The 18,694-nt window shown below is 40.2% G+C and overlaps 1 non-coding gene across 1 annotated transcript; it reads right to left on the reverse strand.

Moving 5' to 3' along the window:
* Positions 1–7,170: 7,170 nt before the first annotated feature.
* On the reverse strand, positions 7,171–7,277 carry LOC141593544 (small nucleolar RNA R71). Its single transcript, XR_012521621.1, has one exon. It is a non-coding gene; the product is annotated as a small nucleolar RNA R71 (small nucleolar RNA).
* Between the last annotated feature and the right edge of the window lie 11,417 nt (positions 7,278–18,694).

The following is an 18,694-nucleotide window of genomic DNA, read 5'->3' on the forward strand; positions in this document are numbered from 1 at the left end:
TTCGCTCGGTCCAAAGCCGAGCCCTCAGTTTGTTCATTGTTTCAGGAGACCGAAAGGAGGATTCAATCAAGGACGTCATTCTACAAGCACGGGTGGTAACAAGTAACTACTCTGGAATTACACCCGGAACAATTATATATTTACCCGACAAAACTCAAACCAGATATGAGCCACCCCGCTTTGACTCATCTCATAACCGACTTTAGTGATCAAATTACCACCTCTTTACCTCTAATTGTACATAGTTTGAGCAAGTTCGTCAAGCTAAATCTGAGCCGAGCTCGGCAAGACTCGTTCAAATTGAGAGCTTGTTTGATTTGTTTTGTATAAATTTGATATTTTAAAATTATACTCCGTGTATATTTTAGATTATTATGTTGATTTGGTATATACAAGTATATCATTTTATATTACTCCGTATATTTTAATATTTTATAATTGTATTTGTTTTCAAGAATATCCCCTATCTACTAAAAGAATATGTGAACTCTATCATTTTCCCGTCAAAAAGCATATTCTTAAAAAAAGGAAACTAATGATAATTATGTTCATTCACTAATTAAGGAAACTAACAATTACAATTTAATTTATCTATAATATTCATTAAAATTAATCTTTTCATCAAATTATATAATTTTCACTCAACTTTAAACTATGTTATTTTAATTAAAATAAAAAAATTGATATAAAACTATAAATTGCTAAATCTTTTATTGATCCTATTATTAGTTGACCCATATTTTGTATAAAACGATAGTTGTTATTACTTTCGTGACAAAGAAAATTGAAAAAAACAAAAAATATTATAACTTGAAACTCATTAGTTTTATGCTATAAAATATTTTAATTATAATATATTTCAACTCATTACTCAATTCTCTTAACTAATTCTCAGTTCTAACTTTTATTTATTTAAGCAAAATACAATGATGACAAATGTAAACAATTATAAGGTATCAATATTATATAAATAATTTTATAAAATTATTAAACTTTAAATACCGTGCATATAATGCACATGGTCTAAAATAGTTGATCATTAATTAATTACTTCATTTGTTATTTAAAAGGCGGAAAATGGAAGAATAATATAATGGCAAATATAACTCAATTTAAGCTCCTGAATCAAGCTTTTTCTTGGCCGAGTTCAAACTTCAATTAATTTTGTACACTCAACGCGCTCTGAGCTTGAGCTCAATATTCTGAGCCGACCTCGAGCCCATCAATACTATATATTAATTTCAGAAACCAAGGGACTTTAATGTAATTAAAGAAAGTTATATAAATTAATTATACTATATAGTTTTAAATTACTAGCACCGTGTGATGGATCCGATTAAGGGATCTCAATGCAAATATTATATAGTTTGGATTAAAGTTAAATTATATAGAAGCTTGGTAATTTTCCTAAACATTTGTAAGAGACTAAAACATGGTCAATTTCCTTAAAATAAAATAATTAAGATGGTTAATTTCAAGAAGACTAAAAAAAAGATGTTTGGTAATTTTCCTAAATATTTATAGAAGACTAGAAGATGGTCAATTTCCTTAAAATAAAATAATTAATTAGTACAAAATGTACACTTATGATATTAATTATTATCTTCATAAAATTATATATTAAATTTAAAATCTATGCAGTTTTATTAAACTTTATAGTTTATTAGATGTATAGAGATGTTAATTATTTAACATACAAAAATATAATATAAGTAGGTTATAAATAATTCAAGTTAGATTCCATAATATATAATACTAGTATTGGTGCCCGGCTTCGCCCGGGCTACCTCTACTTACCATTAATTTTTTTTCATTAAATAAAATTACTTAAAGTGACATAACCCATAAATTTATCACTAATATATTTTTCTATGATATATCCTAAAATTACGATGAAATAAATTTTAAGACAAATTAACTACTCCCGCTATTAATATTTTACTCTTATTAATGAAACAATAGTAATAACATTTCACTACTTGCCCGTAATCATTGTTACTTTCACTACTCCCGACGTAATTATTGTTACTGTCACTACTGCCGCATTAATATTGATAATTTCACTACTCTCGCCGTAATTATTGTTACTTCCACTATTGCCGCATTAATATTGATTATCTCACTACTCCTGTTGTTGTTTCTACCACTTTCACTAATCTCGCTGATAATATTGTTACTTTTACTATTTAAATGAGTGATTACTATCATATAACTATATCCAATGTTACCACAATTCTTTTCTTTACTCACGAAATTACTTTTACTACTTAGGCATGCGATTTTAAGAGGATTATATATTTATATAAATATATTACATATATGCATTAAATCAAATCGAAAGAATTATGCAATATTATATAGGGTTATTTCAGAACAATAATCCATCCTATTGGTGGTCTGCAATAATCACTCCATCCTATCAATAATCCCAATTAAATTCAACCTAAGCACCATACCTTCCAATATCGAACCAGCTTATATTATGAAATCTAACTTGAATTATTTATAACCTACTTATATTATATTTTTGTATGTTAAATAATTAATATCTCTATACATCTAATAAACTATAAAGTTTAATAAAATTGCATAGATTTTAAATTTAATATACTCCCTCTGTTTTTTTTTAATTGTCATTCTCACTTTTCGAGACACTCACTTCTCTCTTCAATATCTCTCAAAATATATGACTAAATATGTTGAAATGTATACTCATATTAAAGCTCTATTCGTAAGGAATTTTATAGTGTAATTTTTATAATTTTCCGACCAATATATTTTTGTATAAATTGAATTCAAAGACTCACTTCGTAAATTGAAAACGTCAATTATTTTAGAACGGAGGAAGTATAATTTTATGATGATAATAATTAATACCATAAATGTGCATATTTATACTAATTAATTATTTTATTTTAAGAAAATTTACCATATTCTAGTCTTCTATAAATATTTAGGAAAATTATTAAGCATCTTCTTTCTTTTAGGCTCCTTGAAATTGATCATCTTAATTAATTATTTTATTTTAAGGAAATTGACCATCTTAATTAATTATTTTATTTTAAGGAAATTAACCATGTTTTAGTCTCTTATAAATGTTTAGGAAAATTACCAAACTTCTATATAATTTAATTTTAACTCAGACTATATAATATTTGCATTGAGATCCCTTAATCGGGTCCATCACACGGTGCTAGTGATTTAAAACTATATAGTATAATTAATTTGTATAACTTTCTTTAATTACATTGAAGTCCCTTGGTTTCTGGATTTAATATATAGTATTGATTGTATAATTCTTTCGATTTGATTTAATGCATATATGTAATATATTTATATAAAATATATAATCCTCTTAAATTGCATGCTTAAGTAGTAAAAGTAATTTCGTCAGTAAACAAAAGAATTGTAGTAACATTGGATATAGTTAATTATATGATAGTAATCACTCATTTGAATAGTAAAAGTAACAATATTATCAGCGAGATTAGTGAAAGTGGTAGAAACAACAACGGGAGTAGTAAAATAATCAATATTAATGCGGCAATAGTGAAAGTAACAATAATTACGGCAGGAGTAGTGAAATTATCAATATTAATGCGGCAGTAGTGACAGTAACAATAATTACGGCGAGAGTAGTGAAAGTAAGAATGATTGCGGACAAGTAGTGAAATATTATTACTATTGTTTCATTAATAAGAGTAAAATATTAATAGCGGGAGTAGTGAATTTGTCTCAAAATTTATTTCATCGTAATTTTAGGATATGTCATAGAAAAATATATTAATGATAAAGTTATCGGTTATACAACTTTAAGTAATTTTATTTAATGAAAAAAAAATTAATGGTAAGTAGAGGTAGCCCGGGCGAAGCCGGGCACCAATACTAGTCAAAGCTCAAGCTCGGATCGACTTGGTTATAGCTTTCTGGGGAAGAATGATGGAAGGGTGCTGGTGGACCTACTAAAACCAATCCAATTTATATTGGTAGGGGTGTTCATTGGTCCGGGACCGGACCAGACCGGGCCAAACTCTCTGGACCAAAGACCAAATAAGGGTTAAGAGGTGGACCGAGGACCGGACCATATTAATATTGGTCCAGTCCGGTTTGGACCATAAAAACACGTGGACCGGACCGGACCAAAGTGGACCAAATATTATTGTCATTGACATGTTTTAGCATATAAAAGTAGAACTCGAGAAGTTCGTAATGATCAAAATAAACAATATTATTTTCTTACAAGATTTAGCTACATAATTACACATCTTAAAATACGTGTAAACAAAGTAGAAAATAAAATCAATAATAACAAATTTAAAAATTCTTTTATTACATAACTTCGGTCCATGGGTCCGGTCCGCGGTCTATTCGGGTTGGTCCAGGACCGGACCGAAGATCAAAATAGAGTAAATAGGTGGACCGTGTACCGGACTGATATAGGATCCTTTTACGCCTTTTTCCCCTCTATTTTCATGCCAACCGACTCCATTTGAGTCGGTTTTGATCGTTATTTCTCGTGTTTTGTGTCTCGATTCCCTTTTACTATGACATTTTGGCCTCCTTGCAGAAATTAAGGCGGGAACGGGTGAAACGAGGCAAGGAAGACGGGTTGATTTGGCTATGCATGGAAGTAGAAGGAAATGAAGCTGAGGAAGCACCCCCAGCCGGTGGCCCGGCAGCCGGCTGGGAGTGCAAGTATTTGGGATTGAAGCTAAAACCAAGCAATGAGGTATTCCCAGCCGGTAGCCCGGCAGCCGGCTAGCCGGCTGGGAGAACGTTCAAGCTGAAGACACAAATTTTTGAAGGAAGATACAGGAATCTCGCGGCCGGTCAAAGGCCCGGCAGCCGGCTGAGAGTTCCCCCAAAGGCTAAAAGTCAAGTTCAAAGTCAAAGGTGTCCCAGCCGGTTGACCGGCCAAGCATACCTGATGACTTCAAAATGTTCATTCAATTTCCAGGAAACTCCCAGCCGGCCAGAGGACCGGCGGCCGGTTGACCGGCCGGGAGTTCGGACTCGTGTTTTCAAAGCCCATTCCAAATTCTATCCTAATCCTTGTGGAAACTATAAATACCCCCCTCCTTAAACCCTTTGTACACAGAACCCTAGATCCAATTTATTTCCCTTTTCAAGTTTCAAACTTTGCTAATCTTTTTGTTAATCTTTCCTTAATTAGAGAAGTTCTTCAATTAATTAGTAATTGAATTTGGGTTTGTAAGAAGATTGAAGGTTCCTCCTTCTTTATTATTTCTATCCAAATTCCTCTTTTGCTATTGAGTTGGTATTATTTCTCTCCCTATTTTCATTAGTTTACATTTGTTCTTCCTTCAAGTTTGTTTGATTGTTTGTGTTAAATTTGCATTGTTGTTGGTTTGTTGATGTTGTTTTCACCATTGTTCATCTTTTCATTGTTCATCTTTTCTTTGATTCTCTTTCCTTTGTTCATCTTTTGCTAGTTGTCCTCAAAGACTTAATCTTTGAGTTGATTGGGTTAAAGATTGTGTCTTTTAGTTTAACCAACCTTGTTATTAGATTAAATCATCTTTCTTTACAACTATTGTTGGATTGTTGCATGTTTAGTAGTAAAATTCATCTTCCCACCATATTTATGACCAAAGTTTCCATCTTTATTGTTTATCTTGCAATTAGGACCATGATTAGTGAGTAGTCTTCCACTAGGGCTCGGTTTGACCCAACCTGAGTAATTTCACTAATTGAATCTCATATAGGCTAATTATTTGGGGAAATTGGTGAGGGTAGTTTGGAGGATTGATTTGGGATTATGGATTGACTTTTGGGTAGTGTTGATTTATGACCCTTGTCCACCAACGAGAGTTGGTTAGGTTGTGATTTGGATACCCGGAATTTGACCCTATTGCTAACCTTGGTTGAGACCGAAAGGGAGAACCGGGTAGGGCACCTCTAAATTAGCGTTTGAAATCGACCCTCGAGAGAGGGAGTGGGATGACCCGGAAATTGATGGGGCTTAATGACCTTAGCAAATATTGGACTACCTTGGGAAAATGCATGTTTTTGGGGTAGTCGGGTGTTGAGTTAGGGATTCCGACCTTCGAACCCGAGAGGGGGGTTGGTGGGTAGTGCTAGTGTCCTATTTCGAACCCGAGAGGGGGGTCTTAGGCGAATTAGAGCCGTCACCTCCTCACCTAGCTACCCTTATGATTAGCCTAGAGACTTAATTGCATGGAGTTACGAATTGTTTTGTAAGAACCGAGTCTTAGGCTTTTAAACTATTTGATTTACAACTTTTCATTTTCTCTTGCTCATTTACCTATTTCTTATCTAGTTTGGATTTGAATTTGTCTTTGGTAGTTCTAGTATAACCATTTCATCCCTTATTGCCGACTTAGCTAAACGATAGGATTATAACAATTAGTAATCTTTTCAACTCCTTGTGGGATCGACCCTTAATAGTGTACAACGATAAAATCGTGCACTTGCGAGGTATAGCTTGACTACCATCAAGTTTTTGGCGCCGTTGCCGGGGAGTTCGGCTAGATATTAATTGTTTTCGTTCTTGTTTAGACTAAGTCTTTTGTGTTACTAATCCTTCTCTTAAGTGTGTAGGACTTTTTGCATGGTTAGGAGAGCTCGAAGAGGTCACCAATTCGTCCGATTGACCACGAGATCGAAGCTACCGCAAGAAGACTAAATTCACTCCGTAGAAGAGGGTTTATAGAAACACCAATTCCTCAAGAAAATTTAGTAATTGAGGACCTTCGAGAAGAACCAAGTGCTTTTGAAACTTTCGAGAATCCCTTTGCAACTCCGGAAGCGGAAGTAACAATGGCCGCGGTTCCTATGCGAGATAACTTGGCTCCGAAAAAGATGGTGAATCCGAGTATTGTCAAGCCACCTATTCAAGCCAACAATTTTGATGTGAAAGCCACCTTGCTACAACTTGTCCAAGGGAACCAATTCGGAGGGGGAGCCACCGAAAACCCCAACGAGCATCTCAACGTGTTCTTGGATAGTTGTGACATGTTCAAGGCCAACAGAGTGACGGAGGACGCCGTACGCCTTAGGTTTTTCCCTTACTCCTTGAGGGTAAGTGCCAAGGAATGGCTTAAAAGTTGTGAACCCGACTCTCTTCGGACTTGGGACGATGTCTCTAAGGCTTTCCTAAACAAGTATTTCCCGCCTCAACGAACCGCAAGAATCAAGAGTGAGCTCCAAGGTTTCACCCAACAAGAAGATGAGACCCTTTATGAAGCATGGGAGAGGTACAAGGGCCTCCAAAGGCTATGTCCTCACCACGTTATTTGGGATGATGAGCTCATCAACAATTTCTATGAAGGGTTAAACAATGAGATGAAGATGAACCTTGATTCCGGCTCGGGGAAGGGAGCATTGGATAAGATAGATCACAAGACGGCGAAAGAGCTTATCGAAGAAATGGCTTCTCGTACCTTTCATTGGAACAATGATAGGCACAAGAGAAAAGGGAAGTCAACGGTCGAATCGGCCAACAATGTTGAGGTAAAAGAGATGATAGAAGAGCGTAAGCAACAAGTTGCCTTGATGAGTTCAAGCAAAACATCTAGCAATTCTTCTATGAGGAACCAAGTCTATAGTTGTGAGCTTTGCGGAGACCAAGGACACCCACCCAATGAGTGTCCTTTGGTGGTTGGAGATGGCAATTGTATGGAGCAAGTGAACGGGATATGGGAGTCTAGTCCGGCCAAGCAAGCATTTAACAATAACCAATATCACCCCGGAATGAGAGCCCACCCAAACTTCTCTTATGGCTCTCAAAATGTCCAAAACCCAACCTTCCAACAAAAATCACAACAACCAAACTTTCAAGCTCAAAAACAAAACACAACATTCAATCAAGGTCCACCGGGTTTCCAAGGAAGAACCTTCCAACCAAGACAACAATTTCAACCACTCAACCCACCCAACAACCCGCCTTTCCAACAAAACACCCAACTTTTCCAACAAAACACCCAACCAAAGTCAAGCTTGGAACTCATGATGGAACAATTGATGACTTCCCAAAACCAACTTGCCAATACTCAAACACAATTCATCAACCATTCCACTCAAAAACATGACGAGACAACCTCATCCATCAACCAACTTAGGACCCAAATGCAAGCTTCTCAACGGATGACGGACAACCAAATCTCCCAATTGGCTACCCAAATGAGCCAACTACAAGCCTCCCAAGGGAAATTCCCGGGTAAAACCGAGGAAAATCCGAAAACCATGAATGCTATCCACTTGAGGAGTGGTCGAGATTTGGAAGACCAAGCATTTGTCAAGAAGAGGAAGAGTAGTAGACCGGGTGAAGTAGTCGACCCTCAAGTTGTGGGTGAACCTCCTAAGGTAATTGAAGAAAAGGAGGGAGAAGATGAACTTGTGGAAGTTGTTGTGGAAACTCCAAGAGTGATTGATGAACCAACAAGGGTGGTTGAAGAGCCTAAACAACAAGTTGTAAGAACTTATGTGCCACCAATTCCTTTTCCACAAAAGTTGGCGAGAGCTAAACTTGAACAAAAGTATGGAAAGTTCATGGACATGATGAAGGGTATCAACATTACCATGCCTTTCATTGATGCCGTAAAGGAGATTCCAAGCTATGGAAAGTTCTTGAAGGAGCTAATCTCAAACAAAAACTCCTTGAGCCCGACAACTACGGTGAACTTATCCAAGGAGTGTAGTGCAATTCTTATGAATAAGGCTCCTCAAAAGCTTGAAGACCCGGGGAGTTTTTCCATACCTTGTAAGATTGGGACCGTGCATATTGAGAGAGCTTTGTGTGATTTGGGGGCAAGCATTAGTCTTATGCCCCTCAAAATTTTCAAGAAATTGAAGGGTTATGAGCTTTCAACAACAAGGGTTTCTCTCCAACTTGCGGATAGGTCGGTAAGATACCCAATTGGTCTTGTGGAGGATGTCCCGCTCAAGGTGGGGAAACTTGCATTCCCATGTGATTTCTATGTAATGGACATCCCCGAGGACTCAAATATTCCCATCATATTGGGGCGCCCTTGCCTTGCTACGGGGGGTGCCATGATTGATGTGAAGAATGAGAGGCTTTCTCTACAAGTGGGCGAAGATAAGGTTGAATTCTCCTTGAACAAGGCTATGAAAGAGCCTTCGGAAGAAAAGTCTTGTTATATGATAGATGTGGTAGAGGAATGGGTTGATATGAAGAAATTTTATGAAGACAAGGGTTTGCAAGGGCTCCTTGAGGGCAAGGTAAAAGATTGCAAGGAGCATCGGGAGTATGCTTTAGCTATGGAAGCAACAATTGAAGAAGACCCGGATAAAGAATTTGAGAGCTTGAGAGGAGATGGTAAAAAGGAGGAGAGATCTACGCCTCCTCAAGTGGAGTTGAAACCTCTTCCCTCTACTCTTAAACATGCTTTCCTTGGCCCTAATGACACTTACCCTATTATTGTCAATAGTGCACTCAATGACACCGAACTTCAAAAGTTACTTGATGTTGTGAGAAAATACAAGGATGTCATTGGGTACTCAATTGATTATATCAAGGGGATTAGCCCTTCTTTTTGCACCCATCGCATTCATTTGGAGGATGAGAGTGCATCTTCCATTGAGCCTCAACGCCGCCTTAACCCCGCTATGAAAGAAGTGGTAAGAAGGAGGTGTTGAGGCTCTATGATGCAAGTATAATTTACCCTATCTCCGATAGTGCATGGGTGAGCCCGGTGCATGTTGCGCCAAAGAAGGGCGGGGTCACGGTAGTCACCAATGATAAGAATGAGCTAATTCCAACAAGAGTCACAACCGGGTGGAGAATGTGTATAGACTATAGACGCCTCAACAAGGCAACTAGGAAAGACCATTTCCCCCTCCCTTTCCTTGACCAAATGTTGGAAAGACTTGCCCAACACTCTCATTTTTGCTACCTTGATGGGTTTTCGGGATTTTTCCAAATTCCGATTCACCCTAATGACCAAGAAAAGACCACCTTCACGTGCCCGTTTGGCACCTTTGCTTATAGGCGCATGCCCTTTGGGCTATGCAATGCGCCGGCCACATTTCAAAGATGCATGCTAGCTATATTTTCCGAATATGTTGAGAATATCATGGAGGTGTTTATGGACGATTTCTCCGTCGTAGGCACCTTATTTGATGGATGTCTAGCTAATTTGGGTAAGGTCTTGAAAAGATGTCAAGAGACCGGTCTAGTCTTGAATTGGGAGAAATGTCACTTCATGGTGACATCCGGAGTTGTTTTGGGTCATGTAGTGTCAAGTAAAGGCTTGGAAGTTGATCAAGCCAAGATTGAAGTGATCAAAACTTTACCCCCTCCCACTAATGTCAAAGGAGTTAGAAGTTTTCTTGGGCATGCCGGTTTTTACCGGAGATTTATCAAGGATTTTTCTTTGATTGCCCGACCTTTAACATTGTTGCTTGGAAAAGATGTGCCATTCGAATTTACTAATGAGTGCTTGGATGCTTTTAATAGGTTGAAGGAAGCTCTCATCACCGCTCCAATTATGCAACCTCCCACTTGGGGAGAACCTTTTGAGTTGATGTGCGATGCTAGTGATGTAGCGGTGGGAGCGATGCTTGGACAAAAGAAGAATGGTAAACTTCATGCCATATATTATGCAAGCAAAACCTTGGATGAAGCCCAATCACACTACACCACCACCGAAAAGGAGCTCTTGGCGGTCATATATGCCATGAACAAGTTCCGTTCTTACTTGGTGGGCTCTAAAGTAATTGTGCACACCGATCACACGGCATTGAGGCACTTGCTAATCAAGAAGGAATCAAAACCACACTTGATTCGGTGGATACTTTTGCTACAAGAGTTTAATAATGAAATTAGAGACAAGAAGGGTGTGGAAAACGTGGTAGCCGATCATCTTTCTCGGCTATTCCATGTCAAGGGTAAGGATGGATTGCCAATTGATGACTCCTTGCCGGATGATCAATTATTCGCACTTGCTTTAATGGATGTCCCTTGGTACGCGGATTATGTCAATTACTTGGTATCCGGGGTCGTCCCACATGGTTATGACTCCCATAAGAGAAAAAAATTCTTTCATGATCTTAAGCAATATTTTTGGGAAGAACCATGCCTTTACAAGTCTTGTGCGGATGGGATAATTAGAAGATGCATCCCACATGAAGAAGTAAAGCCCATAATCTCTCATTGCCATGACATGCCAAGTGGAGGGCATGGTAGTTCAAGAAAAACCGCCGCAAGGGTACTCCAATGTGGTTTCTTTTGGCCTTCCCTATTTCATGATGTGGCAACCTACGTCAAGGGGTGTGATAAGTGCCAACGAAGCGGCAATATTACAAGGAGGGATGAGATGCCAATGAACTACATTCTAGAGGTGGAGGTATTCGATGTATGGGGAATTGACTATCAAGGCCCTTTTCCCTCATCCAATGGATATGAGTACATCCTTGTTGCGGTGGACTACGTGAGCAAATGGGTTGAGGCTATCCCGACAAAAACTTGTGATGCAAAGTCGGTAGCAAAACTCATGGAAACGATCATATTTCCAAGATTTGGGGTTCCACGAATTGTGATTAGTGATCGTGGAACACATTTTCGGGAAAGGACTTTGGATGCTCTTCTAAAGCGACATGGGGTGCAACATAGGCGTAGTCTTGCCTACCACCCACAAGCTAACGGCCAAGCCGAAATCTCAAACCGCGAGATCACGATGATTCTTGAGAAGACCGTGAGCCGGTCAAGGAAAGATTGGTCAACCAAGCTCAATGATGCATTATGGGCTTACCGGACCGCTTTCAAAACACCGATAGGAACTTCACCGTTCCGGTTGGTGTACGGGAAGCCTTGTCACTTGCCGGTAGAGTTGGAGCACAAGGCGCATTGGGCAATCCGACTTCTTAACTTTGACTTGAAGAGTGCCGGAGAGAAGCGACTACTTGACATCAATGAGCTAGAAGAGTTTAGGCTAGAGGCTTATGAGAGCTCTAGATTGTATAAGGAGAGGACCAAAAGATTCCATGACAAGGCCATAATTCGGAGAGAGTTCAAGGAGGGAGAGTTGGTTCTCCTCTTTAACTCAAGGTTCAAGTTGTTTGCGGGGAAGCTTAAGTCTAAGTGGTCGGGACCTTTCACCGTGGTCCGAGTCTTTCCCCATGGCGTAATTGAAATATCCGATGGAGATCAAGCTTTCAAAGTGAACGGGCAAAGGCTCAAGCATTACATTGCCGGAACCCCTATCATAAAGAATGTGAGCTCCATCGCTACCTATCTTCCAAATTATTGATTGTGATTCATGACTCCGTCGAGCCTACGACATAAAACAAGGGCGCTACATGGGAGGCAACCCATGCAACTTTGTAAATATCATGCATTTAGGTAAAAAATGAGGAATTTTGGACGTATGATACTTGTCGTTTTGATTGATGTCGGTTACGATTGTTGAAGAATTTGGGATTTTTGTATGAAGAACAAGCGTTTTACCATCTATTGGCCTTTATCCGACGTCATGAGTCGGTTTTGAAAGTCGAAAACACGAAAGTCGAGGCCAATAGGTGTTGGGATATGAGATAGGGGCATATTGGAGAAAATGTGATGGAACGTAGTCCCAGCCGGGTGACCAGCGGCCGGTCTCCTGACCGGCTGGGAAGTTCCTGTAACTTTAATTAAATTTCGTCATTTTGAAGGATGTGTTGTCCCAGCCGGCCGGCCGGCAGCCGGTCCACCGGCTGGGAATGCGTATATTGGTGAAAGTGTGACAAGTTGACTTGGAAGCGAAGTCCCAGCCGGCAGGCCGGCAGCTGGTCCACCGGCTGGGAATGCGTATACGAAGGAATTGATGATTGGGTATCCTCCCAGCCGGGTGACCGGCGGCCGGTCCTCTGACCGGCTGGGAGTTAGCTGTAACCTTCAAAGAAATTTTCAAAATAGCCCGTTTTCCCAGCTGGTTGAACGGCGGCCGGTCTTCTGACCGGCTGGGAACCCACTGATGCTTTAATTTACCCGAGAAACACCCAAATCCCTTCATTATTTCGCCTACTTCCTTCTCTCACTCTAACCCTCATCACCCTCCTTCATTCCCATCAACAACCAACCGCTCCCACCACCCCCTACCACCACCCTACCACCATCAAACCCACCACAACCTCTTTCCTAACCATTACCCTCCATCAAAATCACAAATATGGCCCCAAAGAAAAGAGTGAGAAAGGGGGATTTGGCACTACAACAAGCGGAGATGGTAGCGGCGGCGGCGACCGACATGAGCACCGATCCCGACTTCCCGGACATCCAATTCACTTCAATCACCATGAAAGGTAAATTTGTTTTATTTAAGAGACGCCCCATTACCCCAACCCGATTTATCGATAGACAATCCATGCGGGAGTTAGGGCTAGACCAAGTTACTCTCGAATTATTTGATGGGGTAGGAATGAAAATGATGTACGGGATTCATGAGAAAACCTATGCCCATCTCACATGGGAATTTTTAAGCTCCCTTCGTCTTGACAAGCATCGACAATCCCAAAAGGTAGCCTTTTTGCACTTCCGATTGATGAACAAGGACTACTCCTTGACCCTCCCAACCTTTGCTTCCCATTTCGGGCTTGACACAAGCCCTCCCCATAAGGCACCCGAGACCTTTGACCATGGTGCCTTATGGAAGGCCATTACCGGTTTAGATGATGTTCCGGGGGTCAAGAGAGCCGCTAACACTGTCCATAATGCGGCTATTCGGGTTTGGCATCGGTTTATGGGGTGGACTGTTTTCGGCCGAGAGGAAAATCACAATTTCCGGACGGAGGAATTGGAAATTCTCGGCTCTTATCTTCGTTCCAACCCCACTACCTTCAAAATCGACATTGCCCACCACTTGGCCCTTACATTGCAAAGACTAAGCAACTCTCCGGGGTCTTTTACTGTAATTGTCGTGGGTGGGCTCATCACCCATTTGCTTAAGAGGCTCAATAGGAGGGTCAATTTGAGTGGTATGAGATATATGATCGGTGATACGATGCTTTTCAAGAATTATATCCACCACAACCTCGGTTGGTTGAAGACCAACCCGGATGATGGCCTTGACTATTGGCAAATTCGGGTGGATGGTGTTGACAAAAATTCTATCCCTCTTCCTAACCCCGACAAGATGAAAGTGGTGCCTAACTCGGAGTACTATTTGCTTGAAATTGAAAACCTTGAAGACCCCTCAATTCCCCAACAAATAAACCCAAATCTTCGGTATACTCGTGGCCGACCTATCATTCCCGCAAGGTCTACCTTGTGGTATGCCACACCATCTACTCCTTTCGTTGCCGGGCCCTTCCAACAAGGGGAGGGGTCCTCTAGTCACCAACCACAACAACCGCCCCCTCTCCACGCCGACCTCATTTCCTTCATGGAGGACATGAAACTTAATATGGCAAACGCCGCAAGTGAGCGGCATGGGCTTCAACAACGGCTTGACCGGATTTACTATGACCATTCCCTTGGTCAATTCCCGGTTTATGATGATATGATGAGGCACCAATACAAACATCCTTCCAACCTTCACCCCTCTTACTATTTATTCCCGGATGGCGGACATCCGGAAGATGGGAGGATCCTTTACGGAGATATTAATTTGCAGCCCGACTACTATAATGCCCCGGTCTTTCCCACCCCGCCTACCACTCAAGGGGAGGGACATGACACGAGGTGGTTCGGGAGTGCCCCTTCTATCTTCAATGAGGGCGGGTCTAGTGGTGCCGGAGGGCACCCGGAGATGTTTGTCGGCATGAGCTCGGGGATGGAGGATTTTAGTTCGGATGCCCCTTTGAACACGGACGATTTCATCCGTGAGTCCGAGTTCGGGGCGACTCAAGGTGATGGTGAAGGTGATGATGATGATGGAGATGGTGATGGAGACGGTGATGGTGATGACGACTATGAGTAGAGCCTAGTAATGAGGGCTCCACTCCCTCCCTTTTCAATTCAAAGCCTTCGGTTTGCTCCTCAGATTCAATCCAAATGACAAGTACAATCTCTCCCTTTTATCCAAAAATCTCTCATTCATGTTTAATTTCTCGCATGCATTTAGTTAGAAATTCATATAATTGAATTCATATAGGATTGCATTAGATTTCAATTTGTAATATATTGTTACATTTAGTAATTGCATTCACTTAGCATAACTTGCATTGTCATTTACATATTGCATATAGAATAGAGCATGCATTGCATTTTCAAAATAAAAACCAACTAAAAATTTGAAAAATGACTAAAACCACCAAAAACAAGTTCTTTTATTTCTCCAAATTGCCCTCCCATGTCTATAAATAAGTATGGGGAGGGCCTAAAAAAAACCTAAAACATGTCTTTTCATTTAAATTTCCTCCACACATTTATTTCCATTTAGAAGTAATGTAAATAAATAAGTGTGGGGAGGGAGTTCTTATATCAAAAATCAACAAAAATATGTCTTTTTAATTTTTCAAAAACAAAAATCACAAAAATATGTTATTTTCCTTTTGAAAAATCAAAAATAAAAAAATATGTTCCTTTCTTTTTCTTATTCACTCCCTGTGCTTTTGTCCATTGAGGACAATGTACATCTCAAGTGTGGGGAGGGAAATATCCACTCTTGTGAATATTTGTTTATACTTGTAAATACTTGTAAATTTGATAAAATTTGATAAAATGCCTAAAAATTGAATTTTTTTTGAAAAATTCAAAAATATTTGCATTGTATATATATGTTTTGTCTAACCTTTGGCACGGCGCATTGACCACTTGAGGTAAAAAGGAGCTAGAAGACCGCTTGGTATAATCCTTCCTATCTCTTACTCCTTTTACTATTCTTTCTTTTTGGTATCTTGGATATTTTGAAGGAGAATGGGAATTTTGTTGCCTTGGGTGTCTCCTTGGGAGACCATTTGGATTGTTGGTGTTGATGTGCTGCTAGGATTAGTTCAAATTGTTACATGGTTACCTTATGTTATTCCCTTTTCTTGCTTGCATTTGTTCACATGTAAATATGTGTTGCATTTCCTTCATTTTGCATTGAGTTTGTATATAAATTTTTAAGGAAGAACATGGTCAAGGAAGGGAACCAAGTACCCCCATGATGAACTAATGTGCCCAATTGTGCCTTTCCCCTCCTCGTGACTCGCACCCGTGGCCTCTTAGTTAGCCGAGGAAGGAGGGCTTGACCAATGAGTTTAGACCGATCTTGTGAGACCTAGGGCCGTAGACTAGACCTTTGGCTCGACTTAGCTACTCAAAGGTAAGGGTAGAGCCTCCTAGGGTGGGTACATTCATACCCCGCCCTCATCTAGGTTCGAGAGTAGGTATCCTCGCGAGGCGTGTCACATCATTACGCATAAGTGTGTCGCATCGTCCTTAGACCGTGAAATTGCATTACATTTTTGTGCACATGATATGAAGCAAAAATCAGTTTTTTTGAACCTCACATAGCCAAATAGCCTTGTTTTCTCCCCTACATCGTTTCCCTTTTTGATTCACCCCCTTTGAGCTTAGCCTTTTCATTTGGCAAACCCACCTAAAATAGCTACATTCCCATAACCACCCTTCCTTAATCAAGAATTGGTCGGTTTTTGTAGTTGTGTTGTAGGAGGTGATTTGGGTCGTGACGGTGGATGGCTTGCACGTCCACTTGGGTCGGATTTCGATGTGAATTTGGTTTTGTATATAAATAAGAGGTTGTAAAATTGTAATGAAAAGCAAAATAGAAAAGTGAAAATGTCGTGAAAAATCAAAAAAAATAGTGAGTCATGTTGTATATATGTTATAAAGAAAAGAAAAAGGCAAGCAACACCCCTCCTCATCATTAAATGGGGTAAAAAAGCCGTTGCTAAATAAAAAGGGCAAATTGATGTTTTTCCAATGATGAGTCGGGTTTACACATTTTTTGCATGGCTTGGAAAATCGAGCCGTTGTTACGGTGTAGACGTTACCATTTGTTGAAATAAAAGGAGTTTTATCAAATTTTTCCTACTTGAGTTGGGTTTATGCAATTTTTGCATAGTTTTGGTCATCAATGCTATGTTAGGGCATAGACGTGTCTCATGTGTTGCAATAAGAGATGGGATGTGATGTGTCGATAATTCTTGATTTGAGCCCCCACATGTCCAAACGGTGCTTGCACCAACCCCGTTTCGACCTTCTCCTTAGCCCCGTTTTAACCCTTGCTTCATTTTGCGTGCATTCTACCATTGTTGCATTTCATAGGATATAGGACGATCTTACACATTAGATTGCGGGCACGTTTTCGCTAGTTGAGTGATTTTGGTTACTATTTGTCACAAAAATCACCTTGTTCTTTCATTGAGTGACGAGTGAAAACCGTGAGGATGTCGTTGCCTTGGTCCCCTTAGTCATGGGTCCTTTGGTTGAATCTTGTGTTGGTTTTGTAATTCTCGGCGGTCTTGCCCTTTCTCCCCTTTCCCCGCTCTTGAATTTGTTTCTTGAGCATTGGTCACACGAGGGTTGCTTGAGTCATGCTTAGGGGTTGGCACCTCAATTGGCACTTCTGAGACGGTACTCCCGACCAAGACTGTGTTTTGTTGTTTGAAAAATTCGGCCACTTAGATGAGGAAAGTGGATCATTTTGTTAGATACATTCTATTTATTGATTACGTGCTTTCATGATGGATGTGTCAAAAGTTTTGTAGCAAGACCCAACTTGCCTTGCAATAGGGCACTCTTCCCTCATGAGTGTCAAATTGCGAGTTGAAGGGGCGTTGAGTGCGCTAATACTCGATCGGCTTAGGTAGTAGTTTTGTTGAGTGATGCTTATATTGTGCACCCACTCTCCGTATTTATCTTTTTTTTGTACATTGGTTGAGGACTTACTCGGGGACGAGTAAGGTTCAAGTGTGGGGAGGTTTGATATAGGATCCTTTTACGCCTTTTTCCCCTCTATTTTCATGCCAACCGACTCCATATGAGTCGGTTTTGATCGTCCTTTCTCGTGTTTTGTGTCCCGATTCCCTTTTACTATGACATTTTGGCCTCCTTGCAGAAATTAAGGCGGGAACGGGTGAAACGAGGCAAGGAAGACGGGTTGATTTGGCTATGCATGGAAGTAGAAGGAAATGAAGCTGAAGAAGCACCCCCAACCGGTGGCCCGGCTGCCGGCTAGCCGGCTGGGAGTGCAAGTATTTGGAATTGAAGCTAAAACCAAGCAATGAGGTATTCCCAGCCGGTAGCCCGGCAGCCGGCTAGCCGGCTGGGAGAACGTTCAAGCTGAAGACACAAATTTTTGAAGGAAGATACAGGAATCTCCCGGCCGGTCAAAGGCCCGGCAGCCGGCTAGCCGGCTGGGAGTTCCCCCAAAGGCTAAAAGTCAAGTTCAAAGTCAAAGGTGTCCCAGCCGGTCAAGGACCGACAGCCGGTTGACCGGCCAAGCATACCTGATGACTTCAAAATGTTCATTCAATTTCCAGGAAACTCCCAGCCGGCCAGAGGACCGGCGGCCGGTTGACCGGCCTGGAGTTCGGACTCGTGTTTTCAAAGCCCATTCCAAATTCTATCCTAATCCTTGTGGAAACTATAAATACCCCCCTCCTTAAACCCTTTGTACACAGAACCCTAGATCCAATTTATTTCCCTTTTCAAGCTTCAAACTTTGCTAATCTTATTGTTAATCTTTCCTTAATTAGAGAAGTTCTTCAATTAATTAGTAATTGAATTTGGGTTTGTAAGAAGATTGAAGGTTCCTCCTTCTTTATT

Source organism: Silene latifolia, chromosome 7 (genome assembly GCF_048544455.1).
Source record: "Silene latifolia isolate original U9 population chromosome 7, ASM4854445v1, whole genome shotgun sequence".
Classification (NCBI taxonomy): domain Eukaryota; kingdom Viridiplantae; phylum Streptophyta; class Magnoliopsida; order Caryophyllales; family Caryophyllaceae; genus Silene; species Silene latifolia.